Raw genomic sequence first — 16,196 nt, forward strand, 5'->3', positions numbered from 1 at the left:
ATATCCTCCTCTACTGGATTTAAAATGCTTCGAAGTACATTTTCTCATTTTTAGAATGTTAAGTTCTACCTCTGTAGTTATTTTGGCGAAAGTAACTCAAAAATACTACAGGAGTCATGTAATGCTTTACAATTCTGAGACAGTAATATTGTAAGGTAGGGAATTACTTTGAAATAGCAGTAACATGTAATCTGTAATGTATTACAGTTTGGACGTGACTTGCACAACACTGTTGATCATAAAGTTAGATGCTATATTTTTCAGTTCCAGATTGCCTGTTACTAGATATTTCGTGTCTTTGTAGATCTGCTATGACTCTGTGAGTTGTAATGCACATGTGTAAGTGATCAATTGAGGCAGAAATTGTTAAAATTCAGCTATTTTCTTAAGAAATTTTAGGTTGTTCATGAATTTCATGATATTCACATGTTTTGTGTAAGTATAGTTTGTAAGGTAAAAATTTATACAGCCTGTCATTTTACCTACAAAGAAAAATTTGCAGTTGTCATTAATTTATAAGATATATGCTATTATTTTACTGGTTCTGGCCCACTTCAGGTCAAATTAGGCTTAATGTGGCCGCTGAACTAAAATGAGTTTGACACCTATGATGTGGGAAGTACAAGTATTTTCATTGTCATCAATTTGAAAAGTCATTTTGTGTGTGTGTGTGTGTGTGTGTGTGTGTGTTGTGGGTGTGTGGTGTGTGTGGTGTGTGGGTGTGTGTTGCAGTCGAAGATGAGTGGGGTCCATACTTTGGTTCCACATGTGGAGAGCTGCAACATCCACCATCTCAGGTTTGATTAAATAATCCTTTAAAATCAAATAAACCATCATCTGTGACTATAATGAATTTTTTCAGTAATTATTGAACCACTAATCCACACATATGCTTTAAAAAGGTAATGTAAAGTAGAGTTCCTCAGTGTTTTTAGGAGCTCTTATTTGGACATTTAAAGGCTCCATAGTGAATATGTGTAGACCTGAACATTTTGCATCACAGTTCCTACATTGAGCCAGAGAGTGACTTAATTTACTTTGAAAAGATACCAATTAGGTCAGACAGCAGAAAAAGCTATAGGTTTTTTCTGGGTTATAAAATTAAAAAAAAAACAACAACTACATTTTGACACTATTATTAGTATTTGTGAAAACTGTGACATTAAATGAACTGGCTGAAATCGAGGTACTCCTGAATCAGATGATATTTGACACCTGATTCTGACTGATATTATTTATTTATTTATTTTATTTACCTTTATTTAACCAGGAAGTCTCATTGAGGTTAGAAATCTCTTTGCAAGAGACACCTGGCCCAGGTAGAATCCATACAAAGTCAAAATTCTATAGAACACATACATAATACACAGTGAACAATAACAGGATAACAATTATTCAACCATAATGGACTCTCAAATAAAACAGTGACATTCCTCCTCGTTGCATCTCCATGATAGTACAGGAACACTGAAGAAAAACTAAATAAACTAGAGCCAGTCCGGTACTACAAAAGCAGTTCTCTGTCTCTGAGGATTAATATTCACTGTTAACAAAAAGTAGAAATGCTAAATTTTGATCGAACTGAATTTTAATTTTGTAATGAGGATGAATGTTGAGGAAATGTTCCTTTTAGACAGAATGTAAATGTTCTGTTAATACTTTTACCATATTCCAGCCTGTGACTACCTGGGTGAGAGGATGGCCTCCCTCTTCGGCATCACCTCCGCCAAATATCAGTACGCCATCGACGAATACTACAGGATGAAGAAAGAGGTAGGTGGAGCTGGTGTGTGTGTGTGTGTGTGTGTGTGTGTGTGTGGTGGTGTGTGTGTGTGTGTGTGTGGGGAGGGGGTTAAGACACATGATCTCAGTGCAGAGATAGAATGTTATACTTAATGCTATTAATACTGTGGTACATCACAGAGACATACAGAACCTTTACAGTAAGCTTTTAGTCTACCCTGTGGGGGTAGTGTTATGATCTAGGGCAGTCTTTCTCAGATAGGGAGTACGCATACGCCCAGGGGTATTTGGAAGAAGCCCAGGGGGTTCTTGGCCGGACTACTAAGACCCTGTCTATACAAAGATGGTTCAGTCGAATCCGCAAAGGTTTTGTATCAGATAGGCCTTTTGTCCACACGAAACCGGTGTTTTCAGTCACTGAAACCGCAACTTTTTGAAACCAGGTCCCAGACTGACTAAATTTGAAAATGTCGGTTTCGCTTCTTCATCTGTGCGACCCCAAACCAACAAATTTTCTAAAACGATGATGTCATAGCCCCACCTCTTTAACCTTTCACCCTGGAAGCAAGATGCCACTTCACAGCAACAACAACAATGGCGGACTACAGAGTAGTGCTGGTGCTACAACAGCTAGGCAAGGCAAGGCAAACTTATTTGTATGGCACAAATCATACACAGGGCAATTCACAGTGCTTTACAAAATGGAAGAGACAAGTTAAAAATACACAATTACAATTAAAAATAATCAATAAAACATAACTAATAATCAATTAAAATAAAGTAAAAGAGAAGAGGTCAGATAGAACCCTTTCAGTTGTTCTATGCACAGTTGAACAGAGCTGTTTTCAGCCTGGACTTAAACATTGTCCACAGAGGCCTGAAGACTGTTTCAGAGTTTAGCTGCATGGAACTGAACACAGCTTCACCGTGTTTAGTCCTGACGCTGGGCACCAGCAGAAGACCAGTCCCTGAGGTTCTCAGGGTCCGAGGGGGTTCATATGGGACCAACATGTCAGAGATGTACATTGGTGCTAGACCATGGACAGACTTATACAGACTATTGAGCTTATTGGAAATATTGAAATCAAAATCTTCAGGTACACTTTAATTACAATGAACGACAAAACAACCATAGCTAACAATATTCACTACATCCTCTTGGATCTACCGCGGAGAGTTGTTGTTCTTGTTCATCTGTAGTTTATGGTTTGTATACAGTATGCAAGCTTTATGCGCATGTTCCACGTCTTCTTCTCCATTTTGTGCGAGAGCATTACAATGCCACATACAGGCCTGGCATTTGTACTACAGCATTTTCAGTCATGTTCACTGGTTTCATGTGGAAGTAGATATTTCCTGAAATGACTCAGTGTTCACGGAGCACTCTTCTAAAAACGACAAAGCAGAAGATCGGATAGGGAAGATGCGGTTTTGTGTGGACATGGCCTAAAATGACCCGCAGCACTCTAACATAGCGGCAGAAGCTTACAAATTTAGTTTAGTTTAGTTTGAATATGCAACAAAACAAAGTAATCCTACTTAGTCTTTACAAATGAAACAGATTAAAAGAAAACAAAACAAATAAACAAAAATAAAAACCTGTACATGTACATGAAAACAAAGTATGACGTTGATTGACACATTCGAAGTTATTATTGATAGAATATGCCAGTGAGATTACAGGGACATTGGTCCTATTTATTGCATGTACATTTTGGCTTGAAAGTCTCCGGATGCAAAAAGAGACAGTAGTAATAATAGACCTGTGAAAGTTACTGATTTTAAATTACCCATAAAGGCCCAGTGCTACTTTTATGGAAGTTCCCAAATTAATTTTTCTCTCTATTGAACCTTTTCTTAAGTGATTTATCATCGGTTTATTATAATATTACCCTCTGTATCTTGTATTTCTCACTACAAATCATGTATTCCTTCTAAACTTAATTTAGATATACATTAAAACTCAGTGTAGATTCAAAGGTTATTATATCAAACAGAGAAAACTAGAGAACAAGTGACTTTTTCAGCAAAGATACTGTATCATAACTGAATGTAAAAACAGGCATTTCCATCTACTGTCATGATCCAACTCCATGGGTTTTACTGGTGAATCAATGTTGTAGAAGATGACGGTGTTTTCATGTTCCCTACGGAGCCTCTGAACGTCAAATGGGTCATATCTGATGACCATGAAAAGTCGACAAACTGCACTTTACACCGATTATTTACATGTATTGATAGGATTAATGGATCAACAGGTATTAAATAGTTTTAGATCAGTAGATATTTGGGTCTTTATGGGTTAAATGAATATGTCAAAAAGGACACATTTTTGCAGTAATTCATGCCATAAGTTGTAAACAGATGTAATGATCACCAACTCAAAAAAGGAAAAAATAATCAAAATGTCCAAAAAAATGCTATAAATCCCTAATAGCTAGTATTGTTTGTTTTGATTGATGTGACACATATGTAACCTTGTTCTATGGTAACTTATTAATTGGTCTTGTAATTAACGTACACCAACTATCATTATTTATTTATTTTTAACCATGAACCTGTCCAGGGACTATAGATGTAAGTTGGCACTTATACTATAACCTGGCACCAAGCATCTTTCCTCTTAGTCTGTCTAGGTCATTGTATTGTTGTGCACTGCCCCTGTACAGATAAGGCATACCATACCATTATTTATTCATCAGCTAAGCATAATTTTTCCCCTGGTGTCATTTTCCCAGAGGGAGGAGGAGAAGGAGAAAACCGTCTGTCCGAAGAGGCTGAGCGATCCTTCGACAGGGCGGAGGAAGGGGAGGACGAGGCTATTACGATGACTGAACGGTCAGGGGAGATGCCCGCCGCCGCTGCCAGCCCCGATGCCACCTACCAGATTGAGAATGAAAATCACACACCCGCTAACACCATCAGAGTCCCCGCTATCATCACAGCAACTTAACCGGGACTTCAACACCTTTAATGCCTTTTTGTTTGTTAAAGAAGGAACACTGTCTTGTTTCACCAAGCACCGTTCGGTTTGTGTCAGATACAGCTTTAAAGAAGGCCAGCGAAAAATAGCGGGACATCATACAGTGCGGTTGCAACACCTGCAGCAACTGGTAAACTCCAAAACTCCTGGATGATCTCTGCACCGTCAGAATTAACAAGAAATCTTATTTGTTATGTGTTATTTCCTTACCGTTCATTTACAGTCTCATTCCAGCTTTCTCACATTTAGTTGAATTACTCTACTGACATCTGTGTCTACATTCAGACGTAGCTGAGTATTTGGAAAACAATTCAGAAAATCTTCGTTTACATGGCCTCGTATATCTACACCGTCAAAGCATGTCATGCCTGTAGATGGCAGGTGTGGTGAGATGATCTAGTGCCATTAACCAATTAGAACCCAGAAAAGAAACACAATAAAACATTACTTCCGTATGAACCTATGGGGATGGAATGCTGCGTTCCAGGCAACCCGTAACTCATGTTTTCCAACTTTCTACTGGTGAAAAGGCACTGGAATGACAGTCAAACCTGTGACTTCCCACCCGTGAACTCGTACTACACTGAACAAAAATATAAATGCCCCACTTTGTTTTTGCTCCCATTTTTCATGAGCTGAACTCAAGATCTAAAACTTTTTCTATGTACACAAAAGGCCTATTTCTCTCAAATATTGTTCATAAATTTGTCTAAATCTGTGTTAGTGAGCACTTCTCCTTTGTCCTTTGCTGAGATAATCCATCCACCTCACAGGTGTGGCATATCAAGATGCTGATTAGACAGCAGGATTATTGCACAGGTGTGACTTAGGCTGGCCACAATAAAAGGCCACTCTAAAATGTGCAGTTTTACTGTATTGGGTGGTCCAGGGGGGTCAGAAAACCAGTCAGTATTTGGTGTGACCACCATTTTCCTCGCACAGTCTTCTTCATGAATTCTCTGAACACGCTTTGGAGATGGCTTATGGTAGAGAAATGAACATTCAATTCACAGGCAAAAGCTCTGGTGGAGATTCCTGAAGTCAGCATGCCAATTGCATATTCCCTCAAAACTTGTGACATCTGTGGTATTGTGCTGTGTGATAAAGCTGCACATTTTGGAGTGGCCTTTTATTGTGGCCAGCCTAAGGCACACCTGCGCAAAAATCATGCTGTCTAATCAGCATCTTGATATGCCACACCTGTGAGGTGGATGGATTATCTCAGCAAAGAAGAAGTGTTCACTAACACAAATTTAGACAGATTTGTGAACAATATTTGAGAGAAATAAACCTTGTGTGTACACAGAAAAAGTTTTAGATCTTTGAGTTCAGCTCATGAAAAATGGGAGCAAAAACAAAAGTGGTGCAGTTTATATTTTGTTCAGTGTAGATTGATGTACTCCCAGTACCTGAGTCCTGACATCACGTTAGCAATGGCAGCCCCATGGATGTGATGTTTATGCAGATTGTTTATTAAAACAAGGTATTGCTCTGACATTATTTATCTGTAAATGTTCTGCATAATCAGCAGCTACTGTAGTGTTAGCTAGTTTTCAGTCCATTGAGTGCAAGAATAAATTAATACCAAATACGTATCCAAATATACAAATAACATAACATAAAAGGTATAACGGCTTCTCTTGCCTTATGCGCCGTTTTCACTCCTCTGTTTCCCTCAAATAAGCACAGAACAAGCACCTTTGGCGATAGAAATGATATAATGAACGTAACGTACGGGTCCACCATGCTGGTTTGTTTACATCTAACTACCACAGTTCCTTGCGCTCAGGCCAGTTGGTTGTGTGACTGCCTGGAATGTTACAAAAGTCGTGAGTCGTGGTTTGAAGTCGTGACTTACGGGCTCAAAAAACGGCCTGGAAGCTAGCATTAGTGACGATGTAACGGTCACATGTTTCCTGGTTCCGGGTCCAAGCAAATCCAAACGTGCAACCACTACAATGCAAATGTATGAGCCGGTGACTTTTTTTACCATCACAAACTGCTTTCTGATATGTCTAAGCAGATGTAAAAGGGTTTGAAGTCTCGAGGTCAAACTGTGTTAGTTCTGTAGTCGTTAACAGCTGCGGTCTGTTTTTCAAGTCATGTTTAAGACCGCTGTGCAGGGACGTAGATTATTACTTAATTACTTTCCACGGAACTGGACAGAGCAGATAAAGGACTGATAAACAAAATATGAAGTATGAAGATGTGCAAACGCTTCATAAAGCCTTATTTTATATCAAGTAAATACACAAAGATCCTGTTAAGCAGATACTAATTAGCTAAGATGCTAATATTCGCTACTTCCTATTTTCTCATTTAATACTTGTACTTCACTTATCAGCTCCATCCTCTTCCTCTATACTTCATCATCACATATGAAGTGTAGAATATTTTCACCGAAAATTGTGACATCTGTCTGAGAATCTGCGTTTCTCTCTGTTTACACACAAACACGAAAATGAAGATTTGCCAAAAGCTCCACTTTGGCCGGAGTTTTTAGAAACCATCGTTTTCGGTGTGCCCTGCCCATCGTTATCGTGTCAGCGGTAGGCACAAATGAAGAAAGAACTGTTGGTTTTGCCAGATACCGGTTACGTGTGGCTTTATCAGTTGCTGCAGCAGCCTCCCAAATTCACACATTCGCTGTGGAGTGAAGGTTAAAAGTTGCTTCCCTGTGCCTCCGATGCACCAGGACACTGTGCCTAAATCACCAACACAGCCAAGTCAGTGCCAGATCTGGACCAAAATAACATCCCATGATTCATCTCCTGACTGGTGCTTTACTTCAGTCTGCACTTGATGAACCGACTGTATGAAGATTCACAGAAGCACTTTTGATGCAGATACTTTGTGTCTAGATCTGGTCCAAACTGGTGCATTCTTGATTCACTTCACTTCATCAAAAAAAATCTGGCCGTTTTTAACACCCCACACATGTTTATTTGCTGCATATGTTAATTAATCACAGTGTGTGTGTGTGGATTAAATCATCTGTGGACCATGAGATTGACTTATATATATTGAAAACCAATGAAACGGGTTAGATGTTCTTGGTTACGTATTATCTGCCTTATCTGCTACAGACGTTAAAACTATGACCATGTGATGTGTAAGCCTTTGATAATGGCAGGGAATATATCACACTAAGTCTGTAGGAAGACATGCAAACTTACATTTTTAACTGTTTACAATGATTTTTGATATTTATGTATTTATTTAATGAACTGACTGAGCACTTACGTGTTTTTCTATTGTTTTAGTAACCCTGTATTGAATAAAATCATAATTATTGTCTTTTATTTTGATAAGCGTCTTTTCTGGATCTCAAAGACCTTCATATTTTCCTGCTTTTCCAGCAGGTTAAATGGCTCAATGGGGGAAAATGGAGTTGTGCTGTCTCGTCCGTCTTTTGAAAGACTCATAGTGGTGCTACAGTTTGAGTGATGTGAGGGATTGTCTTTGTGAGCGGCAACAAAGAGCCTGTGTCGAGCTGAACACAGACTCCTCTGAGGTCAGAGACCCCGGCCACTTGCAGCACAATGCCACCATTCTCAGGTCAGAGTGGGTTTCTGTGTCAAGAACGACCTCGACCACAAGTCACACCCTCGGCCAGTAGAATGACTAACATACATAACATGTAACTACAAGCAACGCTTTTAACAGTCAAAACAGGCAACGATAAATGAAAGGTTGTAAGTTAATGGTAACGCTGGTGCATCTAGGCAGAATACATACAGTATGAGGACAAGACAAGACATTAAATGGCTGCATTTTGGTTATGAATTCAGCTTCTGCAAAGATATTCATTTTGTCAAATAGTTTCACTCTATAATGGAACCTTTGTTCTAGTACAGTATATGTTAGAGGTATTTGTAGTACTTTACTTGAATATTTCCATTTTATGCTGCTTCATTCCAATACTGCACTGTATACTGATTAGCCATGTGAGGCTAATCGGAGTCGTTTTAATTTTTTTTATGAATTTTTGAAAATTGCTCAATGATAAGGATAGGAAAATTTGAGATTTTGTGACCTTGCTGTGACCTTGACATTGGACCTACTTGGCCCAAAATTTAATGGGTTGTCCCAGGGCTAGGTCTATCTGTGGGTAAAATTTGGTAAAAATGGTTGTAATAGTTTTCCCGTAAAGTTGCTAACAAACAAACAAACACACTAAGCAAAGTGATCACAATACATTCTGGGGGAGGTAATTACTGTAGATTATGTCACTACAATGGGCTCTGTCAGTGGGTACGATACACTAGGCAGCAAGTGAACATGTAGACCTCGAAGCTGATGTGTTGGAAACAGTAAAATGGACAAGAGCAGGGGACCTGAGCAACAAGCGAGGGAACTGTGATGGTTAAATCACTGAGTCAGATCATCTCACATCTTGCTGTCATTCACTGTGGTTCCCCCTGGGGTTTGTCTTTTTCCCACTGGGTTTTTTAGAGTTTTTCCTTACTGAGAAGGAGGATCTAAGGACTGGAGCCCCGGGACATTGATCCATTTTGCTTCACTGACTGTATACAACCTGATTACTTGACTGTTTTGCTTATTTTCATTGTGTTTTTTTAATCAATTCAACAATTTTTGTAAGCCCTACTAAAAGCATCTAAAGTGGTGGTTAACTATCGTTTACTGAGCTACAAGTTCTACCTCAATACACTGTCTGAATAAATTCATTTTACACATTCCCTCTAGTGTAACATTTATAAATCTATATGCAAATGTACACAAACTTATGTATACATCTACAACACTTTCATATATCTTATTGATATGTGTTTATATATAATCCTTTTTTCCAGTTCAACTATTAAAGTTTGTGAAATTTTACACATTTTAGTCTCCTGAAGCCGATAATTAACAAAAAAAAACAAATAAACTGTAGACCAGTTGTCCCCCCCCAAAAAAGGGGAGCTATTAACATGCCTAATGAAGATGGTATATTATTAGTAGTGGTAGTAGTAGGAGTAGTAGTAGGAGTAGGAGTAGGAATAGGAGTAGTAGTAGTAGTAATAGTAGTAGGAGTAGTAGTTGTAGTAGTAGGAGTTGAGAAAACCTACTGTAAACTGTATGTACAGCTATGATGGAGCTACATAACCAACACTGCCCTCTGGAGTTACATATCAGTATCTGGTTACCAGTATTATGATGTCACACTCTGAGATAGTATTCAGTAGCATGTTATCATAAAGTATTTGTGATCCCAGGACCTAACCACCAGGTCAAGGGTTCAAGGTGTGCCCATCATTACTATGTTGAAATGGACCATTTTAGGAAAAATCTTGTGGATGGGACAATGATGTTCTACAACCAGTCTATTAGTGCTGGGTGATGCCACACTTTATGATTTGATACAATACCGATTACTTTTTTTGGCATATATATTCGAGACCCAATACTGATACCGATACTTTCGCTGATTTTTTAAACTGAAATCTTACGCTTAAAAGACATGTAACATGACAAATACTGTCCATTTAACAGCTTTAATTTGAATAGCCTTTGGTGGCCATTTTTTTTTAACTCATAAAGACCCAGTGATATGTTTGCTCCAGTTACCAAGTGAATTTTTCTATATATTTAACCTTTCATAATGATATCACCATTTGTTATAATATTATCTCTGTTTTTGGCTTTTCTGTGTAATCAGGATATTTCCAATATTTTTATTCACTGAGCATGTAGTGTTCATAAAAATCAGAGTAAAGTTGAGGGTTAATATATCAGAACCAGTGAAAACTGAAGAAAAAGTGACTTTTGCAACAAAGATATCATTAACTGAACATAAACCCAGCGTGTCCATTCTCTGTCCTGATCCAACTCCATGGGTTTTTACTGGTGAATCAGTGTTGTAGAAGATGACAGGTTTCCATGTTCACTATGGAGCCTCTAAAGTCCAAATGGGTCATATCTGACGACCATGAAAAGATGACAAACTGTATTTTACACCAACAATGTTTAGAATTAAAGTTATAGTTAATGTAATCACCAAAGATGCAGATTTTTGAAGTGAGCACTGATAAAAAATAAAAAATAAATAAATAAAAAAAACCTGGTGATTGGTCGTCTGTGAGATGGTCTGTCTGCTCCTTAGTCCAGAGGTCCTACAATATTTCCATGGTTACAAGAGAATTTCAGATTTTACTGGTCTGACTTCAGAACAGTTCCCACTTTACCACTTTTACATGAGCTTTGGCCCAAGACGACACCAGTGTTTCTGGACCATGTTAATGCATGGATTCTCTTTGCATTACAAATTTTGAACCTGCATTTGTGGATGATGTGTCAATCTGTGTACTTTACAATGATTTCAATGTGGTTTCTATTACAGAAACCTTATTTTAATGCAGTGCCACCTGAGGGCCTGAAGATGCACACGGCTTCTCCCGTCACTGTTCATCTTAAACCACTTTCAATTCCAGGATTTTACACACTGTCCAAACTTTTTTTTTTTTTTTTTTTTTTTAGAACTGGGGTTTTAAATCCTTTCTTCAAGTCTTTTTCTTTAGCCACACACTCGGCCCATGTGAGGTCTAAGTTTATGGTTGAAACTTTTTGGCTAATGCTAATAGGTAGGTTTTTAGCTCCCAAGAGTAAGCTTCAATATTTAACACATAAATAACTTGATCAAGAGTTGTTTTTTGTTTTTTTTGTTTTTTTTTATGATGACTCATCACATTTATTTGAGGTTTTATTGTATTTATCCATAGAGTGTATTCATATAGCTTTGATATTTTCAACCTTACTGGTTGGGTAGTTACTGCTAAAATATGTCATCTACATCATGAAGCAAAAACAAAAAGCTCTTAAAAAGGATGAATATTTGGTGAAAATACTCTTAATAGCTGCAAAAAAAAAAAAAAACCTGGGGGAGGGCAACCATTCCATCAAAGGACCAGTGGATATACACAACTGAAGGAATATTTGTAATGGAAAAATTAACACACGGACTGAGACTGCAAGAACCACAACTGGATAAAAAGTGGAATAAATGGACTATATTTACACAAAATCAGTAGACTGACTGTTGCTACCAGGGCTCATTGTTTTCTTTTGTACTTCTTTGCACTCCGTTTGTTTGTTGTTGTTGTTTTTTTTTTGGGGGGTGGGTCTTTTTTGATTGTCTTTGTCTTCTTTTTTGGTTACTATACAATTCTACAGGAACTCAATTTAAGTAACAAAAAAAACCAAACAAAAAACTGTAAAACCCCCAATGTCTCCATGGAGTTCCAGATATTGTAAAATTTTCCAAAACCATCTGCTTTAAAAGGCAGAATATAATACTTTAATCGTGGCCTATTTTTAGGATGACATGACAGAGTAACTGACTTGTGCCGAAAATGTTTGGCTGTGAAGAAAGTTTCCCTTTTAGGATATAATAGCTGTTTCCTAGAAAACAAAGAAACTCTGAAGGAAGCTCCACTGCTCATTTCGACCGGCTGGGTGAGTATAATTAAAGACTGGTTCTGAACACAGAGGCATTTATCTGCACCAAACTCACAACAAGCTATAATAGCACCGGCTGTTGGCAGAGATCAGCCATTTGGTCGCTGTTTGCATGTCGTGCCACGTCATTAAGGGTTGGTGCCACAATGAGACGGCTCAGTCTAACAGTCAGAATGTGAAGTCAGTTCTAACACAATCAAGACGCACAAGGCGACCCTATACACAGCATCCAGACTGGCAGACAGTACCACCCACTGACAGGCTGGAACGCCACATCCCGACTCAGGCTGGGAAGTCATCATGACTGTAAAAATACAGCAGAACACAGAGGCAAAGCGGATTCTTTAGATTCTTGGGGTTAAATCTGAGGTATCATGGATGAGTGTTTTCTAAGTATCAGTGAGTCTTCTGGAGACGTCCAAGTTAGTATTAAGAGACGCTGAATACTCAGAAACCTGTAAGCATTCATATTTAAATCAATCATCTATATATGTCAATGCTCAGATGAGCCAAGGTCAGAAGAAAGTTTTTTCAACAATTTTCAACATCAAACTCAATTCAGTGTTGGAAATGGAAATGCAAATGCCCCAATGAATGAGTTTTGTATGAAAACACCACAGCAGGTTCGAATCAGTAATATAGAGAAGTATCAGCAGGTAACACATAAAGACCCAGTGCTACGTTTATTTCCGAAATTTGTGCATTTAAAAGGATGTATAAATCCAGTAAATAACAAAATATAGAACATTAACGGAATGAGCGAATATCTAGCTATAAGAATGCACAAAAATATGGTATTATTGTGTATTGCCTATTTGTAATTAATTAATTAATACAGACTATCATGATGGAGATATTGTCACATTTATTAATGATTGTATTTGCAGTATATAGTTAAAGTGTATATAAATATTATAGTTTATATTAAAAAAAGGTTGATTATGCAAATCTGATTGTGTGTGAGGTGACTAAAAAAATGTATGTGAATGGTTTGTATGGTGGCCCAGAGGTGCAATAGCCCAAAAAATTATCCACTATAAGAAAAAAAAGAGAACAGCCCAAAAAATTATCCACTATAAGAAAAAAAAGAGAAAGCCCAAAAAATTATCCACTATAAGAAAAAAAAGAACAGCCCAAAAAATTATCCACTATAAGAAAAAAAATAGAACAGCCCAAAAAATTATCCACTATAAGAAAAAAAAGAGAACAGCCCAAAAAATTATCCACTATAAGAAAAAAAAGAGAACAGCCCAAAAAATTATCCACTATAAGAAAAAAAAGAACAGCCCAAAAAATTATCCACTATAAGAAAAAAAGAGAACAGCCCAAAAAATGATCAACGCTGGGGGCCCGCACAAAAATGTCCCAGTCAGCACTGTTGCTGGGGAGATCCACGAGAAGGGCCCAGCACACGTCCAGAGTCGCCGCTGTCGACTGCCATATCCGACCCCCTCCACCGGTCCACCACCATGCAATGGTAGACATCGGCCCACGAAAACCTGCAACCGCGACGTGTGAGGCCCCGTGGCCAAGGGCCCCGCGTATGGCAGGCCAACTCTGTGAATATTCGCTACTCCCAGAACACATCTGGTCTTAAAAACGTCGTAAAAAACGTTGTCCAATCCACCAAAACACAATAAAATGCGGTGTAAATTCCCACAAAATGCCGTTTTTTACAGCATAATGTAGTGGTTCAAGAGCATCATAAAAAAACGCCGTCTTCTGGTTCTTCAGAATGCCATATTTTACACCACTCTGTGTCACTTTTGACAGTGTAAAAAGTGGTGTTTTTTTTTTCTTATTTGAACAATGAACATAGTATACACCAAACAAGGGTAGAAAGTTTTATAATTCACAAAATATTTTACATTACAAATATATAGAAATACATGTAAGTAAAAACATTAGAAAAATAAATAAATAAATAATAAAAAATATATAATAAAAATAAAAATTGCTCGAGGTATAAATAGAAATTATACAAATTAAATAAGATTATACACTTGACATATTTTTTTGTTTTATTTGCTTTAGAATTTATGCTGTTCCTCAAATTGTCTACAGAATTGGAAAAAAGGGCTTTAAAAACAGTAATGTTTGGACATTGATGTGCAAATTTGGAGCAATGAATGTGAAATTTGGCAAAAATAATCAAAAGGTTGATGTTATATTTTTTTCTGGAGTTCATTCATTCATTCATTTTCTGAACCCGCTTTATCCTCACTAGGGTCACGGGGGTCGCTTGGAGCCTATCCCAGCTACATAGGGGCGAAGGCGGGGTATACCCTGGACATTTTGCCAGTTCATCGCAGGGCTGATGGAGTTATTTTATCAATTTGTGATAGGCCAAATAAAAAGTGTTGAAAGTTCAATTTACATGAAGAGTCAATTTTTGTGTTTATAAAATTATTTAACTCAATCCAAAATATATGTGTGTAGGTGCAATCCCAAAATAAATGACATATTATTTTCTCTGCGTTGCTGCAAAAAGAACAAAGAGTATCAATTTTTTTAAAATATTTTGTAAAAAGTGGCGTTTTCTAGTATAGACGGATGCCACATGACGTCACAGGTCACGTGATCTATGTTAATGCGGCCATATTGGAAGGCGACCCAAAGCCAGAAAGAGCAGTGCCAGGCTTGATAAAACAGATAATTGTACTTAATAATTGAAGTCATGGTAACTTTTGTGCAGTAAAAGGCTGCTCAAACACAGCGGGACATGGTGAGAAGTCTTTCTACAGGATCCCCTCTATTTGAACCAGCCAGGGAGAAAAAGATAAGGAACTCAAAGTCCAGAGACATAGTACCGAGTATGGTAGTAGACCTGTGGTCACCTGTCGGCTGGATATTCTGTATAAGTGTGAACAACAGTTCTCGCAGCAGTGCAGTTATCCATGGTTGGTACATACTGCGGTTCTAGGTTGCAGTTCAGGCATGAGGGCCAGCTGGGGCCAGATGCAGAGCCCTAGCTGTGCACCGTGCTGGGCTCAAATGGGGCTGGGTGGTTGGGTACGGCTTCGGTGTCAGGTGTTCTGGCTAACCCTAACACCAACCATGAAAAATTAGAAGTAACTAAAGTCAGTAAAGGGCATTTGGAGGTGAAGGATTTTTACTTTGAATTTGTATCTGGGGTTCTAAAAACAAACAAAAAGTTAATTTAGACGTTCAGAAGCTTTGTAGTTACCGTGGAAACACCGTCATCCTCTACAGCAGGGGTGTCAAACTCATTTAGTTCAGGGGCCACATTCAGCTAAATTTGATCTGCAGTGGGCCGAAGCAGAAAAATAATTACATAAGATATATAAATGTCCACTACAACTTTTCTCTATGTTTAGAGCGAAAAAAGTTACTTTACTGTACATTATGAAATTACATCTAAAACTATCCTTTCAAACAATGTGAGTGACATTAACAACTGAAAAATCAGTGTATTTAACAATATTCTGCCTCAGTTTATCATTTACATATGTACATTATAACTTACAGATCACAGTGGATCTACAGATACACAAAAATTTAGTAACAGGTAGAATTTTGTTAAAATTGTACTTACTTCTCTTGAGACATTTCAGGTTGTTCATATTGCTCAGGTTATTTTCATTTTTTGTGAATTTTACTTTGTTTTAGTTAAACATTGAAAATATTTACATTTACAAAGAGAAAAATTTGGAGTTGTCATTATTATATGTTATTATGAATAGTATTTTACTGGTCCTGCCCACTTGAGATTAAATTGGTCTGAATGTGGAACCTGAACTAAAAGGATTGTTAATATCTTCAGTGTAATTTTGCCTTTCACAAATTCATCCCAGGGGCCGTACTGGACCCTTTGGCAGGCTGGATTTGGCCCCCGGGCTGCATGTTTGACACCTGTGCTCTACAACATTGATTCCACTAGTAAAACCCATGCAGCTGGATCCATACAGTGGATGGTGATGCTTGATTGTGTTCAGTCATTATATTTGGTGGAAAAAGTGACTTTTTCCTCCGTTTTCTCTGTTTCTGATAA

At 37.8% G+C, this 16,196-nt stretch overlaps 1 long non-coding RNA gene across 1 annotated transcript; it reads left to right on the plus strand.

Annotated features, from left to right (window-relative positions):
* The first annotated feature begins 755 nt into the window (after positions 1–755).
* LOC115415456 (uncharacterized) lies at positions 756–4,500 on the plus strand. Its single transcript, XR_003934820.1, has 3 exons — positions 756–797; positions 1,676–1,773; positions 4,482–4,500. It is a non-coding gene; the product is annotated as an uncharacterized LOC115415456 (long non-coding RNA).
* Positions 4,501–16,196: the final 11,696 nt, after the last annotated feature.

The sequence above is a fragment of the Sphaeramia orbicularis genome, chromosome 24 (genome assembly GCF_902148855.1).
Source record: "Sphaeramia orbicularis chromosome 24, fSphaOr1.1, whole genome shotgun sequence".
NCBI lineage: Eukaryota > Metazoa > Chordata > Actinopteri > Kurtiformes > Apogonidae > Sphaeramia > Sphaeramia orbicularis.